The sequence below is a fragment of the Triturus cristatus genome, chromosome 4_2 (assembly GCF_964204655.1).
Source record: "Triturus cristatus chromosome 4_2, aTriCri1.1, whole genome shotgun sequence".
Lineage (NCBI taxonomy): Eukaryota > Metazoa > Chordata > Amphibia > Caudata > Salamandridae > Triturus > Triturus cristatus.
Genome location: NC_140586.1, coordinates 785,136,907 through 785,152,756, shown reverse-complemented (window position 1 = coordinate 785,152,756; position 15,850 = coordinate 785,136,907).

Here is a 15,850-nt window from a genome sequence, read left to right as displayed (position 1 = left end):
TCCCGGGTTCTTTGGCCATACCCACATGATTTTAATGGAATTAAACCTAGTCACAGTGACAATAGGCCCTGTGTTAGAGCCAGGTTAAAACGCAGAACTCCTGGCTCATATAAGGCAGATACCCAGCTGCTGTTGGACCAGATTCTGAATTGTCTTTATGTCCTGATCCCTGGAGATAACTTTTGCTTGCTTAGTTATTAATCTGATGGCTATTGGTATTGGAAAGCTACTAGACCAAATCTCTCATGCCACTAAGTAATCCAATTCAGAGCTGAGATATTTATGCCAATTATTCCGGGGATTCTTTAGTGTTTCCCAGATTATGCTTTTTAGCATGTTTTCATTAGCTTGTTTCAGCTTTCATGCAGTATATTACAAATTTGGCTTTAAGTGCCCAGTGCTGCAAGATCAACCAAAACTACCCTCGTATTTGAGCATGTGCCGTGCAATTCAGAAGGTAAAAAGCTCTTCGATAGCACATTGATTGAGCCCTGTCAAACCAGTTTGCCGGTACCATTCTTTCTCTGAAGGAGACTGCGCAGTCTGTTATTGTTGGGAGTCATTTACTGCCTATCAACCTTAACAGTGGTCTTAGGTCACGGTTCACCAATGACTTCCGTAATTTCAGGAAGGCCCATTCCATAGAGTTGGCTGCTGCTTGTTGCGCCTGAATGTGGGCTAAAATGTCGCCCCTGTGGTCCAGCCATACTTCAAGATATTTATACGCTTCCACAACTTCTGCAGGACTCCCCTCAATGGACCAGGACCCTCTTTTTTCATTTTGGATGAAATTATCAGGACTTTTGTTTTTGTTGTGTTTATCTTCTGGCTCTTGCTTCGGCAGTAGGCTGCCAGTGCACTGAGGAGGCGTTGAAACCCGATAGATGTCAGGTTGAGGAGCACAGTGTCATCTGTGAATTGTATCAATTGTATTCTGCAACCGCAGTCCGTGCAGGTAACAGCAGTGGGGTGGTGGGGCCAGGTAAGGGGGGATTTTGAGGGACGATCCAGAGGGAAAATTCATTATTTATTTAATTTTCCCCCTGCATCGTCCCTTGAAATCCCCTCTTACCCGGCCCATCGCCCCACCGCTGTTACCTGCACGGACCGCAGCTGGTATTCTGGTGCCTGCCATTTTTGGTGGAAAGGCCTTTGTTGTATGCAGGTAGATTGGCAGGTCTCCCAGATACAGATTGAACAGTAATGGTGCCAGGATGCATCCTTGTTTTATTCCTTTATCTGTCTTGAGCTTTGCTGTGGTGGCCCATCCTGTGCTGACTTTTATTTTGTCCCACTTGTGTGAATAAAGAGTAATAATGGGTTTTAATAGATTGGTAGGAATTCCCCAAGTGCTCAGTATTATCGGAGCCTCGATCTTTAGACACTATCGAATGCATCTTTATTTGTTTCTTATATGTGACTATTTTGCATGCTTTCCACTTATCACAGGTCCAAAAACCTTCTAAGTGTAACCACGTCTTCTGGTTCATTCTAAAATGACTGTGTATCAATTTATCCCTCAGATTCGGTGCTCATCTATACGTGATTTGGGGATGACTTCCCATTATTTCAGTGGCTGTGGGATCTAGTTGTAAAATCCCCCAGTTTTTTTGTAGGATTTTCTGAAGTCTTTTTGATTCAGCAGAGAAGGTTGTTATGACTCTAATGGTGGTGGTTACTTCTTTCTTTTCCGTATGGTAGAGAATATCTGATGGTTTTCTTCCTTTTAACTTTTCGAGACTCTTTTTGATTATTTCTTTGGGATATCCTCTCTTTTTTAATCTACTTTCTGCTTGTTGGCTCTGTAAACGTTTGATCGATTAACAATTTCTGTAGATTCTTAAAAAATCCCCATAGGGAATGCTTCACTTAAGATTATCTTTGTGAAAGCTCTATGCATGCAAGATGGCATTCATGGCTGTTTCTTTTCAATGTAGAGTTGTTTGCACCGTATTGTTGTCCATGAAAAATTCAGTACCTAGAAAATTCACTCTGTTGTTACTGATTTCATAGGTCAATTTGAGATTTTCAGAGTTGCTATTTAGTATATTAAAGTAGTTTGCAAATATCTTGTTCTGGCCCATCCCATATTATCAAGAGATCGTCGATGAAACGCATCCTCAATATTATTTTTCCGTGTATTTGTCATGACTTGGAGCCCATGCAAATTTCTCTTCCCATTACCAAATACGCATAACTGGGTGGAAAGGAAAATCCCATGGGCGTTCCATGTTCTTGTTTGTAGATTGTTTTATTGAATAAAAAGATTTTATAATTCAAACACATAGAAATCATTTCGAAAAGCATTTTGGTTGTGCTAAAAAAACTGAATATTTATTTTACCTAAAAAATATTGGCAAGCTTTCAAGCCTACTTGATGTTCAATGCTTGTATACAAGGATGTCACATCCATTGTTATCAATTTGTACGATGACTGACATGGAATTCCATCCAACATTTTTAAAAGATTCGATGTATCTCTCAGGTATGAGTTTAAATCCTTCACCAAGGGGGCCAGGAAGTGATCAATATAGTTGGAGACTGATTCCAAGATAGATTCTTTAGCCGATACTATAGGCCTTTCCGGTGGGTGTTTTTTGTCCTGATGTATCTTGGGTAAAAAATAAATTGTTGCCATAACCAGATGTTCTGTTAGGTATTTTGCTTCTTCTTCATCTATATTTTTCTGTTAGCGTTTGCTGAATTTGTTTAAGAGGGTTCGTTTTTAGGCAGCTGTAGCATTTGTCATCCGTAAGTTGCCTTAGGGCTTCTTTGACATAATCTGTTTTATTCATGATAATGATTTTGCCTCCTTTGTCTGCTGATTTTATTTCAATTGAATCATCCTCTTGTAGATTTCTTTAGGCTGCCTTTTGATTCATTGCCAAATTATTTTTATACTTTGTTTGCTCTATTTTATATAGATCTTGAATAATGTAAAATTGAATAATACAGAGATTTAGATTTTTTGCCACTTTCTTCGGCCCCCAACGATGGGAACTCATTTTCAATCTCCCTTAGACCATCATCCGTTAATCCATTTTCCATTCCCATCAAGTTCACTAATGTTGGTCTATCTTCTACCAACAGACTACTCGATGGTTTCATTTTTGATCTTATTTTGTCCTTTTCTTTTGCTTCAGCATATATTTTGGCTAGTTTGATTATTTTTAGAGCTAGATTCTTGTTTGTGGTAAATTGATATGTACATTTAGATAAAAGCTTAATCTTTTCTTAAGTAATGCCTCTTCTTGTTCTGTTATTATTTTGACAGATAAATTGATGTTATTCAGTCCCATTGTTATTTCTGGTTCCTTCCCCTTGTGTCCATTCTTGTTCTGTCTCCTCTGGCCTCTTCTTGTGCATTTTGATTTCCTCTCCTTTGTCCACGCCCCCTTCCTTTTGCATTCCCTGGGAATTGTGTTTTGTCCCTTTGTTGTTGCTGGAATGCAAGTTCATATCCGCAAAAAAGGCATAGTTTGTTTGTTTTCAACATTTGTTGATGGTGAGCCTCCTTCATTTTCACTCAGATCTGTGTCTGTGAGGGATTCATGACTTGAATATGGTTTTGATGAGGAGTCTATTTCATCTTTTTTACGCTCTGAGTCATACTTTCTTGAGAAAGTAAAAATCCTTCCTTCCTCATAATCCTGTTTGTCTCTCTGGAATTTTTCTTGTTTCAGCTGTTTGACCTTTTCTTCATGTTTGTCAATTGTATCTGTGATGTCTTCCTTTAACCTTTTAAGCTCTGTTGTTAAATCCATTTTCTCCAAATCCATTTCCAGTTCTTTCAATTCTTTTTGGATCTCACTCAGTGCTTTTTCAAAGTGTTTTATTACGACTACCAATAAACCCATTGAGGCTCTTAGAATGTGCTCACCCTACTCTTGTAACAATTCACTGCTTGTGTCTTGGTGGCTTGGCATTAGTGAGATTCTTAGCCCCGTAGGTATTCTTTGTACTTCAATATATTTTTTCCGCGTTATCAATTCCCACCACTTGTCTATTTCTTTCCTTGATAGTCGTTCCCATTTCCTTAGGCTATTTCTGCCATCCATTTATTTATTGGATTGTGTTAACTCTCCTGCATGATTTTGTGTTTGCCCCTGAGCACCTTCAAATAATTTCAGCATTTCTTTTTGTCTCCCTTTTCTCCATAATACTCAATATTGCTTCCTATTTCTTAGTTACTTGCCGAGTTCTATCAGTTTTATTGCTGACATCCTGTGTTTAATTTTTCTTCATTCCTTACATATTCATTGAAAACGGCGACACTGATTCTATCGTTTTCGTTTGGGAATCATGCTTTTAGTATGTGGTTATATTTCTATTTTGCTTACAAAACTCGTTGTTGTTCTAGAACATTGATTGATATTTATGAATTTGAACCACTTGAAAATTCAGCCAATGATAAATGATTCAGCATGCGTTTTTGTGGTGCGCGATTTGATTTTGGACTTTGTTTTCACCCTTTAACATATGTTTGTTCACTGTACACAATTTCGAGATTTGTTGGTGTTTTTTAACAATGATTGATGTTTCTTTTAAAATGCTTAAACCGCTCGGAAATGCTAGCAATCTTACTTGATTCATGCATGCATCTTTTACCAGCGCAAGTTTCGATCTCAACTTTCCTCTTGCACTTCATGCATATGTTTTTTAATGTGTGCGATTCAATTTCAACTTTCACAGTTTACCAAATCTTCTACCATTTCATTTATATCATTGTGTATATACTTGGATTAGTTTCCGTTCCCTTTCGTTCAGAACAAACACAAAAGAAAAGGGGGGGCCAATCGGCCCCCACGCAGGCATGGCGGGGCCCGGCCCCTCCCATATCCCGACCCCTTCGTGGTGGCTGGTCCCCCCCCCCCCCTCCCCTTGCCCCGGAAGTAGTTGTGTGCTTCCGGGCTGGGGGGGGGGGCGGGGCCGCGATCACGAAGGGGTTAAGAGCCTGGGGGGCGCGGGAGGCGGCCTCTTTGTGCCCGCGCTCCCCAGGCTCGCTCCTCGCCCCACCGTGGGGCTCTTAATTTTCCTCTTTGTGCCCGCGCTCCCCAGGCTCGCTCCTCGCCCCACCGTGGGGCTCTTAATTTTCTCCTCTTCTTGTTGCAGGTGTGCCGCGTAGCAGGAGCGTTACGGAGGTGGAGGACTGCGGTGATCTGTGTGCCGCGTAGCAGGAGCGTTACGGAGGTGGAGGACTGCGGTGATCTCGTGGGACGACGGAAGCGGAGTGTAAAAGATTTTGTCGATCGTTTCGCGTCCAGGAAGTGTGTTGCGGGCTCGTCTGGAGGCCGCTTGGGCACTGTGGGGACGTCGGCGTCTTTCGGCATCAGGACACGAGGTATTTTGTGGGCCGACCGGGGGGGGCCGCAGAGCGCCTTCGCAAAGGCACAGGGAAAGCTGGGTGGAAAAAGTGTACAGTTGCGTAGAAGCCTGTGTAACGAGCACTGACGAAGCAGGGCCCAGAAGTACTCGTTTGTTTCATAAAAACTTTAAGGATAAAGGCACCGATTGCGGGGTGGGAGCGGCTCGGGTATCCTCGTGCAGGTCAGGAAACACGCTCACAATAGTCATTTCATTGTTTTGTTAGCTTCCGCGCCCCTGAAGCACGGCCGCGTGTGTGCAAAAGTTCGAGATTGAGAAGCAACGCTTTATACCTGGCAGAACGAAGGCCAAGCTAAGCAGGGACAGCTAGGGCAGAGGGCGGATGGGTGACTAAGAGGGTTTTTGTCATGATTGAACGTTTTTGTTGCATTAAGGAAGGGCTAGGGTGGTTTTGAAAGCAATTTAAATACAAGTTACTGCTTTTACAATCTAGCAGGTTTATTGCCCGACGTGTATATTGTTTAAGAGTGGTGAATGATCTTCGTGTGGGAGGACTGGTGCTAGATAAGGGGCTAGCTTATAATTTCAACACTTATTTACAAAAACTGAAAAGAGGTACATGATCTGAGGTGTGTGCATAGCAAAGCGGGCAGTGTCAAGCCAAACAGGGCAATTTTTCATTTTGCCCCTTTTTTCAGATAAGGAAGTGACCCATTTACAATTAAATTGGGTATATATCGGTTGGTCTGTTTTACAGGGGTGGTTGGTCTGGCCTCAAGGCGCACGTGTACAATTTTAATTGGTCTACGGGAAGAAGTGCTCAACCTCCTTCAAGCTGCCACATTTGGAAATTAAACGTATTTTCTGTTACAGGTCAACAAACTTAGGTGTATTCCAGCTTGGGCGCCTTTCAACTGGGTCAGGTACGGAGCACGGTGTGCTCATAAGTATGTTTGCAAGAAGGGGGCACGCAAATGCTAGCATGGGGTGGATGCTGCTGAAAATGATGCGCAAAATGTCGGCAATGGAGAAACGACTGGGGAAAGTTGACAAACTGGGTAGGACGGTAGCGGAATTGGGAGCGAAGGTAGGAGCGCACGCCGGCCCATCGGGGAGACCTAAGCGAACTATAGTGCCGCCCAAACCAAGGGGCGAATTTGCGACACCGCCCAAGCGGGCGAGATCTAAGAAGGTGGGGGGTCGTCCACAGTATCCAACTCCCATGGTACCGCCGGCGGCACCTGTCCCTACACCTCAGGCACCTGTCCCGCAACCTCAGGCACCCTTGGACATCCCGGCACCGGTACCCCGGCTACCAGTGGCTTTGCCAGTAGCGCCGGCCATCCCGATGGCACCTTTAGCACCATTGGTGCCACCGCCCACCCCGGTTCCCGTGGGGGGCGCGGTACCGAGTGGGGTCCCTTCTCTCCTGCCCGCGTCTGGTCCAATGCCAGCAGATTTAGCAGCCCAGGTAGCAGTCGTTCTCCCCTGGTTAGGTAAGGGCGCGTTGCCGGACATCACGATCCTCACGGCGGAACAACGAACGTTAGTTGCGCAAATATTATTGGCTAGTGGTCAGGGCAGCACGCCACTCCCTCCAGTTTCTCCCCAAATAGGTCCAGCGAACACCGGGGGCCCAGCCAAGACCGTGGAGGTGGCGTCATCCAACGACAATGGTAAGGAGGTGGCCCTGCCGCTATTGGGCGAGGGCGCGATGCCTTCCAGGGGGGAGTGCCTGGCGCAACATGTGTCACAAAGTGTGAAAGAGTTGATTTGGGCTGATAAATATGTGAATATCTTTTCATTGTTGATAGACAGCAGGGAATGGGAATATGCGAAATCACAGAAAGATATGATGTTGCCTAGTGAATGGAGATCAAAATTGTACAAATTTAGGGTTGAGGAAACCATCCTCAATTGGGTGAGGGCCTTTGCCGTGTACAGTGCAGTAATTGGGGAACGTTTTCCAGGGATGCAATCAGTCATGAGCTGCTACCAGAGTAGGATCACAATGTACCATGATAATCATGTGGGGGAGGTCTGGAAAGAGTACGATATAGCCTTCAGAAAAGCTAGGGAGTTCAACAAATCTTTGGCATGGGACAAGGTAGATTCTATTTCTTGGCATTCTCAATTCGAGAAGGGGCAGGGGGCGTCCACTAGCTCTGCCTGGAACAAAAGTTACTCTCCCAGGCCACAACAGCAATTTCAGCAGCCCTTTCGGCCAGCGCAGGGCGGGGAGACAAACCAAAAGGCTAGAAGCGGTGGAAGTGCAAAAGGGGTGTGTTGGGACTTCAACAAACGGGCATGCAACAGGGCACCGGGCACTTGTAAGTTCAGGCACGCGTGCAACATATGCGGCCATCCTTCCCACCCAGAAGCGACATGCAGGAACAAGGGCAGTGGGCCTGGGAATAGGGGAAGGAAGAAACCAGAGTAACAAGATCCACCCCATTATAGCACATTCCCCCATTCTTTTGTCGGCTATGATCCCTTGGCTTAACAGGTACCCCAATCACACTTCTGCGAGATTATTGCAAGAGGGGTTCACTCATGGTTTCCGAATTCCAGCTGGGGGTTATGTCGGGACACCGCAGTGCAGGAATCAGCTGTCAGTACTATCCAATCCCACGCTGGTGGCTAGCAAAATAGAAAAAGAGTTGCGCTTGGGTAGGGTAGCGGGTCCCTTTCATGTCATTCCTACTAAGAATTTTGTATGCTCCCCTTTGGGCATAGTTCCAAAAAAGGAGAAGGGCGAGTATAGGCTTATCCACAACTTATCTGCACCTAGGGGCCTATCCTTGAATGATGCTATTGATGAATCAATTTGCAGCATTAAATATGCATCTTTTGATCAGGCGGCGGACATGCTGAGGGACTTAGGCGCGGGAGCACTTATGGCCAAATCAGATATTGAATCAGCCTTTAGACTACTCCCTGTTCACCCTGAGGATCAGCGCCTCTTAGGTTTCTCTTTTGAGGGGAAGTACTACATGGATAGGTGTATGCCCATGGGCTGTTCCATTTCATGTGCATATTTCGAACAGTTCAGCTCCTTCCTGGAATGGGCCCTAAGGCAATCTACAGGGCACCAGTGTGTCATGCATTATCTGGATGACTTTCTTTTCCTGGGTCCGGCGGGATCACGGGAGTGTGCATCAGCATTGCAGGAATTTTGCGCGCTCATGCGCTCTTTCGGGGTACCCCTGGCGCGGGAGAAGACGGTCGGGCCAGTGACATGCTTGGAATTCCTAGGAATTGAACTGGATTCAGTGGAGGGTTGCTTTAGATTACCAATGGAGAAGATACAAAGATTCAAGAATACCCTAGGGTCATGCATACAGGCTAAGAAGGTTACTTTGCAAATGTTACAGCAGACAGTGGGTCAGTTAAACTTTGCATTGAGAGTAATACCCATGGCGCGCCCTTTTTCACGCTCTATTGCACAGGCCATGAAAGGTCTTCGGGAGAAACATCACCGGACACGGCTATCTGCAGAGGTTCGCCAGGATATGCGGATATGGATTGCATTCCTGGAGGGTTTCAATGGCAGAGTGCTGTGGGGTGCACCCACGTTGTCCTCGGAGGACTTGGGTTTATGGACTGATGCTGCAGGAAGCGTAGGTTTTGGTGCAATCCTTGGTAGGAAATGGGTGGCACAGAAGTGGCCCGCCTGGTGGGAGGAGAGCGGGCTGACGATGAACATTGGTTTCCTCGAGCTCTTCCCAATCTGGGTGGCACTGAAAGTGTGGCCTCAGGATATGGCTAACCGATCAGTAATCTTCTGGTCAGACAATATGACAGTGGTGGAATGTATCAACCAGCAAGCTGCAAGGTGTCCATTCATATTGCGCCTGATGAAGGAGATAGTGCTGTGCTGCATGACATTAAACATACTTTTCAGGGCAAAACATGTCCCAGGGGTGTTGAACAATGCAGCTGATGCTCTTTCTCGCTTTAAGATGCAGGTGTTCAGGGATCACCTGCCGGACGCAGAGACCACCCCGGCCTCTTTCCCGTCGACTCTCTGGCAGATTGGTGCCCCCAACTACATGACCTCGTGGCAGCCAGCCTAGCACCCAAGACAAGGAAAGCTTATGAAGGGGCGTTCAGGTCTTACTGTCACTTTCTGGGCCAGGGCTGGGAGAGCGGGTGGTTTGTGGAAGCTAACTTTAATAACTACATGAGCGCGTTACACAGGGAAGGGCGCACGGCAGCAGCAGCCGGCAGGCACAAGGCTGCAATCTCCTTTTTTGCACGCGCGAAAGGGGTGAAGGATCCCACGAACAGTTTCTTAGTGCAGAGGGCATTGAAGGGATGGCGGCGCATGCAGGCACCGGCCACAGATACTAGGAAACCGATAGGTTTCGAGCGCTTGTCAGCAGTGCTCCTCGCGCTGCCCGCAACATGTAGCTCCGCGGCCGAGGTATGTCTGTTTAAAGCGGCATTTTCCTTAGCCTTTTATGGGGCATTCAGGGTAAGCGAACTGGTGGCGGCCAACAAATGCGATAGGGTAGGCGGCCTTCAGCTACATGATGTCAGCATGAGGGGTGACACAATGTGGATTACCATCAGGAAATCAAAGACTGATCAAGAAGCTAGGGGCCAAACCTTGGCGTTACATCGGGCACGGAACAATCTCTGCTGCCCGGTGGCACTGGTGGAGGAGCTCTTGAGACAGCGGGCGCAGGAATGTAGGGGGCCACTGCTGCTGCATGGGGACGGAACACCTTTGACTAAGTTTCAGTTCCAGAGGGTGCTAGCCATGAGTATGGCCAGGGCTGGTTATAACCACAAAGAGTTTGGGACGCACTCCTTTCGGATAGGGGCAGCCACAGAAGCAACTGCCAGGGGGTTGAACTCAACCAGTATACAAAGGATTGGGAGATGGTCCTCTAATAGGTACAAAGGTTACGTGCGGTTGCACATGTTGTGAGAACTGTTGCCATTTTGAGTCTTAACACTTGTCCTTTTTCGTCTGGTTATTTACAGTTTCACGGGCCTGCCACGCAGGACGGAAACTTCCTATGGATCATCTCGTCAACTCAGCAACATCAAGGAATTGCCCGGAGGACACAAAGAAGACAAGGGTGGTTTGGGTAGTAGGACATTCATTTGTGAAGCGCGCTAACACAATTTTTCTTGCAGGTTCGGGTAGACGGAGGGCGGAGAGTGGGCGGTGCACGGTCTCCTTCCACGGCAGGGGGGGGCTTCGCCTTAGTCAGTTCAGGGATTATATGTCGGATTTACTAAAACGACATACTGCACCTCCCTCGGCGGTGATCATTCATCTGGGGGGGAATGATCTGGCAGGCCTGGGTAGGAGGGTCCTCCTGGAAGAGATTATAGCAGCAGCAGGGTGGCTGGCAAAGCGGTTACCGGGGTCGGTGATTGTATGGTCGCAATTGATACCAAGAATGCAATGGAGAGGCGGGGACTCTGTTAGCGCACTGAATCACTCAGTAAAAAGGATTAACAACAAGCTGGACAGGTTATTTAGAACCCCGGTCTTACAGACCATACCTCATGGGTGCATCTGGGGGGAGCACTTCTACCTGCGGGACGGGGTCCATTTAAATGAGGCAGGGAATGCTCTTTTTATAAGGAATATCCTGGCGTGGGTTGAGGTCTTTGGAGGTGGGTTATGACCTTTCTATAGGTAGGGGTGCGGGGGGGGGCCAGATAGTCGGTCAACTATGCTGGCCTGTGGCGTTAAGGTCATAATCGGTGAGCAGCATTTTAAGGTCCTTAGGGGGGGGGCGGGCCCATTCACGAAAGGGGCCGCCCATCGGGAGGGGCCATTGGTCTCTCCCAGAACTTCAGGGGCAGGATATGATATCCATTACTTAGAAGGGTGCGGGGGAGGGAGTCCACGCTTTCCTCAGGCTGGTAGCCACCCCTCACAGACACTATGACGTCATCAAGGTGCGCAAGTGTGGGCCCTCCTGTTATGGTTTAATGGAGTTCAGAGCGCACGGGGTGAAACGTACCCTGGGTTGCGCATGCGCATCTCGAACGTGAGAGCGTAGCTGTAAAGGATCTGACACCGGTTAGCGACCTTGCCGTCCGACTTAATTATTAGAGTGCTTAATTTTCAGGATGTTTAGATTCGGTTAGGAAACACGCTGTACTAGATATTTGTTAAGGTTAGCCCATCTTACAATGTAAATAATGGATGTAATCTAATGTTCTGAAATGTGCATTCTATAATTGTCAAAAATTGTTTATTTCATAAAAATTTTTCATTTGATTTCATATTTTAATAAATACGGCCGGGGGTCCCTTGACCCCTGCCTTCCAAAGACCCATGTGTTGACCTGCTGAATTAAGTAAATGCAATTTGTGTGGTAGGGGGGGGGTGGCCGGTAGTCCCAGACCATGAGAAAAGGGGGGGCCAATCGGCCCCCACGCAGGCATGGTGGGGCCCGGCCCCTCCCATATCCCGACCCCTTCGTGGTGGCTGGTCCCCCCCCCCCTCCCCTTGCCCCGGAAGTAGTTGTGTGCTTCCGGGCCGGGGGGGGGTGGGGCGGGGCCGCGATCACGAAGGGGTTAAGAGCCTGGGGGGCGCGGGAGGCGGGCTCTTTGTGCCCGCGCTCCCCAGGCTCGCTCCTCGCCCCACCGTGGGGCTCTTAATTTTCCCCACCCTCCGTCCCCTTGGTTAGCGAATTGGGTGATGTCTATGGTAGGTATATTGTTTACTGTTGTCGCTTGATCATAAGAATGGCATAATTGCTGCCCCGGGCGTTCCCCTGCTCGCAGGTGGGATATGCAGTTATATATGCTTGCGGTTTCTCTGGCGTGTTAACTTATTTCTCTCCTTAGGCCTTGTTTCCCGTCTCTAGGAGAAGGTGCAAATGTAAATGTGGTGTGCTTTGCTGTGGTTTTCAACTAATTCTCTCATTAGGCCCTTTTTCCCGTTTTACAGGAAATGTACAAATGTTGAGGTTGTTTTATGTTGCTGTGGTTTGTATTAACTTTTCCTTAGCGCCCCTTTTTTCCTTTTAGAATAGCAATGTCGTATTTATTATGTGGGTCTGGCGGTAAGGTCATAATCGGTGAGCAGCATTTTAAGGTCCTTAGGGGGGGGGCGGGCCCATTCACGAAAGGGGCCGCCCATCGGGAGGGGCCATTGGTCTCTCCCAGAACTTCAGGGGCAGGATATGATATCCATTACTTAGAAGGGTGCGGGGGAGGGAGTCCACGCTTTCCTCAGGCTGGTAGCCACCCCTCACAGACACTATGACGTCATCAAGGTGCGCAAGTGTGGGCCCTCCTGTTATGGTTTAATGGAGTTCAGAGCGCACGGGGTGAAACGTACCCTGGGTTGCGCATGCGCATCTCGAACGTGAGAGCGTAGCTGTAAAGGATCTGACACCGGTTAGCGACCTTGCCGTCCGACTTAATTATTAGAGTGCTTAATTTTCAGGATGTTTAGATTCGGTTAGGAAACACGCTGTACTAGATATTTGTTAAGGTTAGCCCATCTTACAATGTAAATAATGGATGTAATCTAATGTTCTGAAATGTGCATTCTATAATTGTCAAAAATTGTTTATTTCATAAAAATTTTTCATTTGATTTCATATTTTAATAAATACGGCCGGGGGTCCCTTGACCCCTGCCTTCCAAAGACCCATGTGTTGACCTGCTGAATTAAGTAAATGCAATTTGTGTGGTAAGGGGGGGGGTGGCCGGTAGTCCCAGACCATGTGACGCTTTTCTGATTACGAACTCCTGAACTACCACGTTGCATGCATTTCACTTTTTCACCACCTGTGCCTTCCTGGTGTCCTCGTGGTGACAGCTACCCTTCGGTTTCCACCTCCCGCTGTTTCTGCCTTTTGGATTTCAGGATTAGTTGGGGATTACGATCTACTTCCTTTCCTTTTTTGAAACCTCAACGTTGTGTGGCAGCTGCCTCCGTCCGTGAGTTAAACTCCAGCTTTCCACTTTTCTCGCTCGAATTGGACAGATAGGCACTCTTCTTTGTACGGAGGTGTGTATCTCTCCCCCAGCAGAGAGTGGCCAGAATATCCTCACTTTTTTCTGGCTGGACGGCACAGAATGAATGGGAGCGCACAATCAGGCAAGTTTCTTTACTTTTTTTTATTTTTGTATTAGCATATGGGTATATAAGTAACGACCCAACACGTTTCGGTCTGCCTTCTGACCTTGATCACGGGTTCTTCTCCCATCATCATTGTCAGTGCATTTATTTCCTGTCACCACCAATTTTTCCTCATTTCCTGTTACCACAAAGGATTCTGGTTATGGTAGTCCACATTGAATAAAACGTTTAAGAGCAAAAAGTGCAATTCGTGCTGATGTGCAAATCATGCAATTCAAAAGTACCTGTTATTGTGACTGTGCAAAGACTGCTTATAATTTAATATGAAAAGGTGCAAAATTTGTCAAAACTTTGGGAGGAATCAATCACATTAACTTTCAAACAATTATTTTTGTGCAATTATGTTTAACAATTTTTATCTGTAATATGTTCATTTTGAATCAGAGCATGTTCATAATCAGAGCATGTTCATTTATGCCCTGATATATATATATATATATATCGCAGAATACTCCTTCTCATTGCGCCATTTCCATACGCGCGAAGAATGAGCACGAACCACTGGAGTTTGTCACACTGCAATGTTTATTCTTGTTCCCAAACGAATGCAGCAGCCATGACACGTTTCGTCCCTCCCAGGAAACTTGATCACATGACGCGCTTCAAACTACAACAGTTTTTTAAATACAATTGACTTTTTTTCTTTCTTTTGCATTTTCACCATCACGTGATTGTGACTTAAAGTGACCTGTGCCTATGTACAACAGTTGAACCCATGAAAATGAAAGAGGTAATGGTTATCCTCAAAACATTCAACCTAGTCCTTTGTAAACTGCACTATTGCAGGAATTTTATGTTTTTAGTTCAGGCCTCATTGCTGACAATACATGTTATTAATAGATCCATGAATAAATAAATAAATAAATAACTTTATAAATGTATAAATTGCAAGTTACAATAAAATGTATAAATATGTAGTTTATAATATATATATATATATATATATATATATATATATATATATATAAATACATATATATTACCTACTGGCGGTCGCCAGTAGGTAGTTATAGTTAGGACCACGTTTCCATAGGAAAACCTCAACATTCTATTTTGAATAACTTTGGCGCCGGTTGACGAATCCTCGCGAATTTCTCAAAATAGGTGGGGCGCTACGCTCCGCTCCTACCCTGAAAGTCTCGGGGGGATCCGTCAAGCGGGGGCTGAGATAAAAGGGGGGTCCCAAAACGCGTTTTTCCCATGCATTTTTCCATAGGACCTTTAGAACGAGCTACAGCCCGAACGGCTGAACAGAATTACTCAAAATTTGGCAGAGAGGTAGTCCCTAGGTCAAGGAAGTGCCTTTTGTAGGTTTGGTGTAAATCTGTTCAGTAGATTCTGAGAAAATAGCCTTTAAATCAATATATATATCTGAGCCCGCTTACGGTACGCTTACCGTACGCTTACGGTAAGCGTACGGTGGCGTAAACATTCGAATCGGTCGAAACCAGGAAGCGGCGGCCGCCATTTTGTGTATTTCACTCTGAAAAAAAAGAGTGAAAACAAGGAAAGGGGGCAATGAGGAGAGTTACAGACCCCCTAACATTTGTAAGGGGGTCAAAGAAGGACAGAAAAGTACAAAAAAAACATTTATTGATTTTAAAAAAAATCACGGGGTACGCGTACGGTAAGCTTACGGTAAGCGTACGGTAAAAAAAAATAAAAATAAATAAATGAAAAGCAGATTTAAGAGTTTAGATATTAGGGAGCTCTAAAAAGAGCTGTTGTGTTTATGAAGTCATTTTTTTAGTGGTACCTACAAGTAAGTACCGATGCAGAGTCTAAGGTTCAAGAGGAAGACTCTGTTCCCTTCATCATTGAAGTGCACACCATCTCCTCTATAAATGTCTTGCATGTCATAACGCAAGTTGTTGTGGTAAATGGCACCCATACCATAGTCACGGAGGAAAGCAGAAACAGATTTGTTGACGTGCTTTCTTGCTTTGTCAATCTGTGGACAGAAATGATTGGACCAGTTCCATTTTTGCCTTTGGCATATGTTGGAAAACACAAAGGCAGTTTTAGGGAAAAGTGTAAACAGTTGTGCAAAGGTGTCCTTCATAAGCATTTCCAGACCTACCCCAGTCAAAGTGCCTAGGTCATTGCCACCACAGTGCACTATTATGAGGTCAGGGTGTTGGATTTGAATGAAGGATTTCACCAATGGCATCAATTGGTGCCACTTTAACCCTCTCTTTAATCCATTTAATGTCTACATTTGGCAAAGCAAGGTCTCTCACCATACCTGTTTTCTCTGCAAACTTTTCACTCCAGAAGACATAGCTGTGCCCTACAATCCACACTGTGAACATCTTCAAAGGAGAACTGGATGCACTCAGGAGGTGTCTTTCAGTAGAATGGCAATATGAAAAGAAAGACAGTTTGGAAATGGAGGCA